This window comes from Orussus abietinus, unplaced genomic scaffold (assembly GCF_000612105.2).
Source record: "Orussus abietinus isolate OABI.00-Male unplaced genomic scaffold, Oabi_2.0 scaffold1, whole genome shotgun sequence".
In the NCBI taxonomy this organism is placed as follows: domain Eukaryota; kingdom Metazoa; phylum Arthropoda; class Insecta; order Hymenoptera; family Orussidae; genus Orussus; species Orussus abietinus.
Window position 1 is genome coordinate 2,246,968 of NW_019396017.1, and position 9,710 is coordinate 2,256,677.

The following is a 9,710-nucleotide window of genomic DNA, read 5'->3' on the forward strand; positions in this document are numbered from 1 at the left end:
CGAGCACTCAAAGTTTTCCACGCTTCAAATCCAATAAGCCAACCTGCACCCCTGGTTCTCCTACCTATGGCAGAAAATTCAGGTTTTTAATATTTGGTGTTACAAAAGGGTTATTCTATATATATATATATCAATCCGTACATATATCGAAATATTTTTAAAAAATTTTCCAAAACAGTGAATCGAATCATTTGGAACTTTACCACGTAATTATGGACGCGATGCTCATGAAATTTCATTTTGCAAAAAAACATTTATCTATCCCAGGCTGGAACCAAGGATACATCTTTTTTTTCGAAATATGAAATTTTACGAGCATCGCGTTCTTCCATAGTTAAAACTTCAAATGCCCCGTTAGGAATATTCACAAAATTCATGCACTTTTAGTGCATAAGGTTGTTAGAATTATAAATTTAACGTCCTAAAAGTGAATTGGTACATATTTATCACGACGTTATAATTTTGACAAATTACGTGGAAAAGAATACATGTCCTATGTTTATATCAACTTTTTATAAATCAGTTTGGAAATATTCTGTAAAATGAGTGTACCATGTCTGAATAATACTTCGAAGAAAAGTGTAACAAAGGTATAATATTATTTCTTTTTAAACGGGGCAGACTTTCCTGGAAATGGCGAGAGCACCATGGGGTAAGTAAATACCAACTTTCCAGGTACTATGCGACTCTCCTGGAGCGCATTACGCTTGTAAACATCTCGCTGGAATTTTCTTTCAGAATCTCTATAATGCAGCCGGCCATCTATGCGCAGCATCCGTTGCGCAGACGTTGCGCGCTCGCTGGACCGACTCCTTCGACCGTCCGATACAAGACGCATCGCAAGAAGTCGGCTAAAGGCGTTTCTTTCAATCTGCAGCCGTCATAAAGGTGGGATTATTTTTTTCCCTTTCAGCTCGGCAATTGGAGCAGGGACCGGTCCAGGGGGATCGAGGAAGCATCGGAGTTAACGGTGCACCTAGGTACCTACTTATCAGGTAACGTCGGCGCCGATCTGGGAACGCTCTCTTCGGAGTAACGATCCTCGTAATTCGAGCGTCGACGAGCAAGAAGAGGCGTTCCTGCCAGGACGTAGAAGCTGCGGAAATGGAGAGGACAAAAGGAACCAGGCTCCTCCGGGTGGGATCCCGAGAAAGAGCCGAAATCGAGGCGACAGTCGAGCACTACCCATATAAGATAACAGGTGGAAGGATAAAACCTGAAAAGAATAATAGCACCCCGCCCAGATTAATCCGCGTCCTTTGTATCAAAATGACATGAATTTAAATTTATCTCGTTAATTAAAATCTCCTCAATTTTCATCATGTCACGAATATTTAAAATTACTACGATATTTTTCCTACCGTTCCTACGATAATCTACAATGAATTATTTTTTGAGTCTTGATCGAGCAATTATGGAGTAAGGAAATATTCCTTTTGTTAGTACTAAATACTTCGTTAATTCCGGGAATTATTTCCCTGAAATAAATTCTCGCAATTCCGAATAAACGTTGCGTCCAATTTATTCGAGTTTATCCGCGTCAAATAATTAGTCCTTGAATTAACAAGGTATTTCGTTGGTTCGATGGCATTTTTTTTTTTCGTACGGGGTACAGAGAGAAAAGGAAAATATTCTTGAAGCGCCTTGGTGATAGGTCCGCGAATGGATAAGACCCGAAGAGACGCCTTCTTCAGGCGAGTCTGTCTCTGGCTACGCCCGCGTACGCAAACTCGACAAAGAGAGGGTTTCGCGTTTTATTTCGGTCCCTCCTCCGACTCCTCCTTGCCTCCTACGCGGGAGTGCTATCGCCCCTCCTCGTTACGAGGGGATCTTTATTCCCGGGGCCGATCCGTTTTATCCTGTCGCGTATCTGTTACGGATATTCACGCAAATTTATCGATCTGTCTACAGTCGTTCCGGCTGCCACGGCCGGGCGGGTGTCGGTTTTATGCCCGTTCCCCATGGGACGTGATAAGGAGGGGGGGAGAAGGAAAAAAAAATAAGAAAACGTCACAGGCATGAATTTTTATACCGCGATCCTATCGCCCCTCCGTGGAATCAGCCCGCGAAATAAAGGAACGGCGTTTAAGTCCTCAATTACGTCTCGGGTGACCGAAGACTCCCTCTGGTGGCTCCCTCCGACGGAATTTTAAGCAAACGTCGTTTACACCGCAGCTACGACGGAATTACCGGGGTTAACCTACCCAACATAACCTCCATCGCCTTCTTAGGTAGTATCGTCTGGAAATCCAAGTTATAATCATTATTCTCGTCGTCGTATCGTTCGCGGAGTGTATTTTTATTTCAGTTTCACTTATTGGGATGAAAGTAGGTAATGCGTAAATAATTATAGCGAATCTGTGGTCGAAATAGTCCTATTTGCGAAAGTTGGTAAGAGGCAGCGTGGCCGAGCGGTCTAAGGCGCTGGTTTTAGGCACCAGTCCGAAAGGGCGTGGGTTCGAATCCCACCGCTGTCAAATCTTTTTTTTCTATCCCCACTGAGTATCGATTTAATTTTCCGAGAGGTCCAAGTGAAATTAGAGTTATCTTTTTTCAATTTCAAGAACAAAATAGTAAGCATAGAGGGAGATTGAAAGATAAGTTTATGGAGTGTCGCGTAGCGGGGTCGTCGAAGAGAGTGGAGCAAAAAAGTGAGTTTAAGGGGTCAAGGTCCCACCGAGATTTGAACTCGGATCGCTGGATTCAGAGTCCAGAGTGCTAACCATTACACCATGGGACCTCGGGTAGACGTACCCGGGAAGAAAATTGAAACCGTCTACGCCATAGCGTAGAAAGTTAATTTCGCCGTAACGGCTTATTACGCGTTACGCAACGATCCTCCGGGTAAATGGATTTCAGTCACGTGGCGTAATTTGCACGTAAAACGCGGAAAGTGCGCATTTCGAACGGCAATGCACGGCCCCGGCCCGGTGCGCATGCGTCTGGCCGACCGTAAATAAAAGGACATGAAAAATGAGCTCGCGTTCGTTAGATCTCGTTAAATCGAAGAGAAAGCGCCGGAAGAAGCGTGGCTTATAGCGCGTTTCGTTGGCTTTACCGCTCGTCTCGATAGTAACGCGTAACTTAACCTCGAATATTCTAAATCGCCCGTCATTATTTATAATAATACCCTGACATATATTTCTATATATGTAAGTAGATTCATATATATTAGTCGAGAAAGGAACTACAGCGGGGATGTAGCTCAGTGGTAGAGCGTTCGCTTTGCATGTGAAAGGTCCCGGGTTCGATCCCCGGCATCTCCAGCTTTTTTTTTCCTCATTTCTCTGAATGGTTCATAATAGATACACGTTTTAATCTTTTTACAATTAATCTTTATTGTTTTGCCCTGATATTATAAATGCACTCTGTGATATTATACCAACGACGAGAATGAAATTCTGGTTTCTCTCTTCAAATTAGCATATTTTACTCCTGGATGTTGAAGCACAATTTGTCTGTCCTTTTCCTTGATGGAGGTTACTCGTTTACTTTTAGTCCCTTTAGATGTGGAATTTTTTCATAGGTCTCGAGGAACGTAGAGTACTCCTTTGGAGATAGTGGCGAGTCGATGGCGGGTGCATCGTTTAATGCACCGGAACGAGCTAGTGCATTCCAGGTACAGAGGTGGAGTCAAGTGAGTATAGAGAGTTAATCGACGCGATACGACGGAAGAAGGGAACGCACTTGACTGGAGCTTAAGCTCTCGCATGCGTTATCCGCAAGCCATCCCGCGTGCGTCCTCGCGCCGCGTATGTAAAGAGGCATAGGGGAGATGATGGGATGCAAATGAACCCGGCAAAGAGATTGAATGGTAATAGTCTTCGATTCGTCATATGCAAAAGTTTCATATCGAGTGAACACCTCCCCCTGGTTCCCTCTTGTCAGCGCTCGGGAAAGATGGTATCATTTGAATTGCCGTTCTCGCGGTGCGGATGCCCATCTTGATTGAATATAAGGAGAGTAATCAGCCGAGATGTATATTCCACAGTGGGTTTCCTTTCCGCGGGGTGACTATCGTATCCCCGTATATTTGTCTTCTCTCGGGCCGGGAGTTAAGAGGGATCGATTGTCACTCGAGAAAAATTCCTCCAGGAAATTGCAGTGGGGTGCAGAGAGCGGTCTATATCGCCCTCGGTTTCGCCATGACGGAAGTGATTTTTATCCGACTGGAAAAAAAAAAGAAAAAGAAAAAAAAATCCAGAATAAGGTCGTTAGTATTTTTACAGTCTCATTATGATCTAACTCTATCGATTTAGAGATTTATTTCAGGAAGTCGGTTGCAGGGGCCTCCATAAGGATTTATCCTAGACTCCTTGGGAACGCGATGGCGTTTCGGCGTCTTCGGGCAACAATGAGAATTTCCACCCCGCACGAAGTACCAGGGTACGCGGCCGCGTAAATTCGGGATTTATGTACGGAATCGTAAATTCGCCTCGCACCCGGAGGAGGATCCGCGTAATGGAGTCGGCCGGCAAAAGATGCGGTGGTGGTCCCCAGTGTTCCGGGATTTCAGGGAAGTGGGTCAGCCCCCTGTCATTGGACCGTTATAATATTCTGTCCAGCCAAGTCGTATCTATTTTATCGCGTCCCTGGGTGCGTAACTACGTGAAAACAGCATAAAAAGAGGAATCTCTACGCATAGATATCGAGCTTTGACCCGGGAGGGTCAGCGCTGGAGCGTATGACCATTTTCTCACCCCGCGAAATTTTATTTACGAATATCCTTCCCGGGTTTCCTTCTCCTCGGAGAGTCCATCTTCTCTTATATACGTAAATTCCATTCCAAGCAATCCCTCGAATCAATCCTTTCCTCTAATCTGCATTTTCCTGGGAATTTTCACTGTGAACAGTAACATGTCTTTCTTCTATTTCTGCCCAATGTTGGATCAAACGGATAAATTGGATGTGAGAAAAATAGAGAAAATGTACATTCGGAGGCATTAAGCTTACAGCGGGGTTTTCCACCTTCTGTTTCGTTTTTTTTCTCTTTTTTCCTCTTTTCGCCTCCGACGTTCACGCGAGGAGGTAAAGGAGACCCTTGTCGGTGCGTCGAGGTGTCGCCAACGGTAAATGCTTATGCCACGCACGTCCGCTCGTACAGCAGCTTACAATAATGGAGTCCAGAGGGCCGTGTCACCTCGTGTTCTACACGGCTCGCGGCAAAAACAGATGCTGCCCTTCGTTCCCCTGCTTCCGTTCCGCTCGCCGGGACCATTAAGGCCAATAAACACCGAATTAATCTGCATCTTGTGCAGAGGTGATTCCCCGCTACGTAATGGTCTCTAATGGGATAGCGTAATTCGATAATTGGAAACAAAAGCACTACGGTGAAAGAGGCTCGTTACCGGCACCGCGTTTGACAAGGCCTAACACGGTTGTCCTCCTCGAGAACACCTCGACACGTGGTAAGGTACTTTATGTTAGGTTACCGGTCATTTTATGCATTCTCGATGGGTCGTCAATGGTTAATAATTTAAATAATTCATCCGTGGTTCCATGGGGATGATCCTGGCGGAGGACTTTCCAAGTAGAAACGGGGATTCCCGAATCCTGAGGCACCCTTGACGCGGCGAGTAATCACGTGCATCTCTGAAAAGGCAGTAGGTACGTTGCATTCCTTCAAAAGAACCGGCACAGGAAGTGGCTCGTAGGAGGGAAAGGAAAATCCATCAGCTGGAGAAGATCACGCGGCGTTCCGCAGGGCGGACAATGACGCGGGGGTCCGCAGACGGTTTTTGTGTTTTGGCAAAGCCATCCCTCTCTTCCTCGGCCGGCAGGAAGAGGATGAAGAAGGCTTTAAATATTTAGCCGGCTAATTTTCGGGAGGATTTTTAAGCCGAGAGAAAGTGCGAATTGAAAGGGAAACGGACGGGCGGGCCCGCGCCTGGAGGACAGGGCGAAATGTCCTCCAGACTGAAATAATAATGAGAGGCGCCAGCGCCTTTAATCACGATATTAAACATTTACGATTGTCACCGGGACCACCTGGAGACTGCTTCGTTCCTCCGAACCGATTGTCTTCGCCCTGAAGAGGAGAGACGATTTTACAGAGGGATCGTTACTTCGGAATCTGCGCCTGACTTGCCAACTATGATAAGGAAATAAATGCGCGACATCATATTGTCAGAGCATTCTCGATAAGCCGTATTAAAATCCTCTAGGAAGTTCCTCTTCTATCCACCCCGGATACAGGGATGGAAAACCGGATCGGTTTCACCACCCGTGCCGGGCGAGTAGATAAAAGCTTGTACGTACCGAGGAACACTACAGCTATTACACACGTGGCATATAGGGGGAGACCGTTTCCCGCACTTTTTCATGCACTCTCGACCCTTCCATAAAAAGTGCAGCAATTGGGTCCGCTATGTTGCGCCGTATCCGATGGAAGCCCTCGATCCGTTGTGCTCGTCCCTCTAAAAAAGGGAAAATATTTAGCGAGGCGATTGCTACCCCGAGGCAGCGTTTCCACGTCCTCGGGAGGAAAGTCCTCGGAAGAGAAAGCTCTTTTATTATATTCTTCGGAATTTCGAGAGAGAGAAGTAGAGCGTCGATACGGAAAGGGGTGGCTTAGGTGTCGCCGCCAGGAACGAGGGGGCGGTTCGCCGGAGTTGTTCCACGGTAATGAGATAAAGTCCGTCGCACTAGCCGGGATATATCCAGGACATCCGTGAAAAAGGCCATTTTTCTCGGGCGACGTTGCTCCCGCGAGATTATGTCCCTCGCAGGCCATATTGATGACAGTAGCAAAGCCACCGAGCCGGCCGGCTCAATCTAGTCCTCGGTTTGTTTTGCTTTCGCGCAATTTGTCATCCATTGTCTGACCACACGTACGCCGAACTCCTGTCCGGAATGGTTATTTATGGCTTTCGAGGTTAGTTGATTAATTTTTTTTCCCTTCCCCTCCCGCGGCCCGGATCCTCCTATCGGTCGCCCCTGGCGACTCCGCTTCCGAGTCGTCAGCTCCATATCGATATTCATGGCCGTTTGACGGCCCATAATGGTAAATCCACGGTGAAGTCATCGAATGACCCCATACAAATCCACCTAAAGTTATAACATCTCTTTAAACATCTCCGGTAAACTGAGCCCGACTTTATGAATATCTAGGACACACCCTCGGGTTGCGCCAAGACTCATTTTCAGAGGTTGTAAAAAAAGAAATAAAAAATAAGGGAAGAAGGGAAATCCACGATCGCAGGGGGGGTTAGCCGTCGAGCGGGCAATCGGCTCCTTAAATCGCATTTTTAAGCCCCGACGCGGACGTAACGCGACCCGACGTCCGCAGAGGAGAGAAATGAATTTAATATTCCGAATCCCGGTAACGCGATTTCACGGCACGTCGCGTTCGAAGGCCTAAGCATTACAAATACGATTTCTCGGAGGGGGCAAAGCCCAGGGTGACGGCTTAAAAAGCATTTCCATCGTAAAGCGAGCCGGAAGCCGAGACGAGCCCCTCGAGTCGCGAGGGTGCTTTCCAGTTTTTCGCCGCGGCTGCCGATCGAGTTACCGAATTTACGGTGACTCGATCGACGGCGATCCTTGTTTCGGGAGGAGAGCAGGGTCCGGCTTGAATCCGAGAGCCCACCCTGGGGCTCGAACTTTTCACCCTCCCCGTCGACCCTGCGCTCCTCTCCCTCGAAGGAGACGACCCTTGTACACGGTGTGGGATTCGTCTCTGCCGCGGGAGTGGCACCCCTTAACTTTTAGGGTCGCGGCACCATTGTGCCCCTGCCCCCGTGTACAAGGGTTGCCTGAAATATGTCCGCCTGATTTTTTTTTCCTTCCCCCCCTCTTCTTTCAACGAGAGCCGAGAGATACGCGCGGTAACGTGAGAATGACAACAGATGCGCCGGAATGAAATTACAAGTGTCGCGCCTTTTGTTGCGCTTTTTCGCGAAATTGTTGTGACAGACGCCTCAACGGCTCTCGTCCTGGATGGGAGAAGGACCGTTCTCCATGGGGCCCATGGGGACTCGAGAGGCCTCGCACTCCTGGGACGTCGATTCACGCTTTTCGAGGAGCGATCTCGCTTAATCGATCCCCTGTCTCGCTCTTGCCGCAGCCACCTTTTCTTTTTCTTCTTTTCCTCTTGAATCCGCTCGCAGGATACGGTGGTGGATTCCGTTATAATCACCCGGATGTACCATCACCGTGGCAATGTTGGCGACGAGGGGCTTCGAAACTCTTCCCTAGGTCGGGCCTTCCTGTAATAAAACGGGTCGAGGTTAAATCCACATTTACTCCTGTTAATTATTATCTATCATTATGAATAAATTCCCTGTATAATTTCTCCGTTGCAGGTTTATCTAGACTTTTTGTCACATTCTCTTCGCTTTGTCACCAATGTCCTCGCCTTGATGTCTATCTGGGAAAATCGACGACGAGACTCGTCTACGTCGACGTCGACGTTATCGCTCGTCCGACGGATCCGCCCGGTCCGAAAGCCATCGGATTTATCTGACTTTCCCTAATTTCTCCATGACTATTCATCAAGTCATTTATACTAGGTTGCAATTACCGCTCCCGGGGCCCAGCTCGAGGTCCTCCTCCGAGGATGGAGCCCACCGCCATTTATCTTTCCTTCGAAGGATTTCTCGATTGTGCGGCGACGGTTCTTACCTAGTGTCACGTCGGATACTACGGCCACGTTAATGATTCTTCGCCGGTACAGCAGTTTATCCGACTACGCTGACTGTGCGGATGTGTGCGCGTTTGATTTATCCATGCCGTTCCTGATACAGCGTTTAACGAGCTCCCTGTCTTCTGCGAACAATTAATGAACAGTGGCATTAAATCTTCATTTTAGCTCCCTGAGAAACCGCGGGAAACATTGTGAACATCGATATGTACAACTTCGTGCAGTATTGACATACCGTGTAAAAATATTTATATTACATTGAAAACATGATTTTTAGTGCGGAATTAATTTCTTCGAATATGTAAAAAGGTAAGATTAAGGTTCTGTAAAAATTTGGAAGAAAAAAAAAATATTTGCTAAGTGTGGGGTTCGAACCCACGCTCCCATACGGGAACCAGAGCTTAAATCTGGCGCCTTAGACCGCTCGGCCAACCTAGCAGATGATAGACATTGAACATACTAAGTATAAATACGAACACCGACTCTCATTTACCTTTTCAAATCGTATCACCAGTTTGCCACTGTTTATACAAATTACGTAATCACGAGAAGTTAATCCGTACATTCTCGAGTAATTCAGATGTCGCCTCGACGATATACATAACCTCTTAAATGAGAACATGGCTCGATTCAATTGTAGAAACACATTGTTAACGTAATAACGTCCTCGGATAAGCAATAATAAAAATCCATGGATCGAATGATAGCGTTCTGCATTTGTCAATTCGTGCTTAGTGGTGTCACGATAAACGATAATAAAAATCCACGGATCGAATGACAGCGTTCTGCATTTGTCAATTCGCGCTCAATGGTTTCGCGATACTTATCGCAAAAGACTTATAATTTTTGTTACTTGTCCGCGAGTAGGAACAAATCACAGGGCTGGAGACCTGTGATTACACCGACTTGAAGCCGACGAGAGACCCGGTGAGTGAAACTAGAACTGCCTGGAGTATCCGGGGAGTATAAAGGAAAGTAACCGGACAGAGTACTTGTAGGTATGTATCGAAGGTATATCCAACACGTACAAATCGTTTCCCTGAACTGCGCAGTGATACTTATTCAGAGC

At 46.8% G+C, this 9,710-nt stretch overlaps 4 non-coding genes across 4 annotated transcripts; 2 read left to right on the forward strand and 2 right to left on the reverse strand.

Annotated features, from left to right (window-relative positions):
- The first annotated feature begins 2,397 nt into the window (after positions 1-2,397).
- Trnal-uag lies at positions 2,398-2,477 on the forward strand. The gene has a single exon. It is a non-coding gene; the product is annotated as a tRNA-Leu (tRNA).
- Positions 2,478-2,668: 191 nt separating this feature from the next.
- Trnaq-cug lies at positions 2,669-2,740 on the reverse strand. Its single transcript has one exon. It is a non-coding gene; the product is annotated as a tRNA-Gln (tRNA).
- Positions 2,741-3,194: 454 nt separating this feature from the next.
- Positions 3,195-3,266, forward strand: Trnaa-ugc. The gene has a single exon. It is a non-coding gene; the product is annotated as a tRNA-Ala (tRNA).
- A 5,729-nt stretch (positions 3,267-8,995) lies between these two features.
- Trnal-uaa lies at positions 8,996-9,079 on the reverse strand. The gene has a single exon. It is a non-coding gene; the product is annotated as a tRNA-Leu (tRNA).
- Between the last annotated feature and the right edge of the window lie 631 nt (positions 9,080-9,710).